Source organism: Rhinopithecus bieti, unplaced genomic scaffold (genome assembly GCF_001698545.2).
Source record: "Rhinopithecus bieti isolate Rb0 unplaced genomic scaffold, ASM169854v2 scaffold_74532, whole genome shotgun sequence".
Taxonomy (NCBI): domain Eukaryota; kingdom Metazoa; phylum Chordata; class Mammalia; order Primates; family Cercopithecidae; genus Rhinopithecus; species Rhinopithecus bieti.
In genome coordinates, this window is record NW_016827385.1 from 6805 (window position 1) to 7242 (window position 438).

Genomic DNA, 438 nt, shown 5'->3' on the forward strand with positions numbered 1-438 from the left:
TTTTAAGTAGAGATGGAGTTTCACCATGTTGGCCAGGATGGTCTTGATCTCCTGACTTCGTGATCCGCCCACCTCGGCCTCCCAAAGTGCTGGGATTAAGGCATGAGCCACCGTGCCCAGCTGAGTTAGTATTTAATGGTATATTTTCAAGTGCATGGATACATGGGTAATTGAGGTACTAGTTTTAGACTGTTACAGAGTATGCCTCCAAACACTAGGAAAAATTCAAAGTATATACAGAGAGAAGAAATGGGGAGTTAGTGTTTAATCTGTCTAGTTTCAAGTATATATAGCAAAAAAAAAAAAAAAAAATTCCACATATATGTAGTTTGGTGCTACATAACTGTTCCTGGTATACTCTGCAATTTGAAAGTTGTAAAATGATTAACCAATGAGGTAACTTCCTTGCTTTGTGACTGCTGCACAGAATGGTGCCTG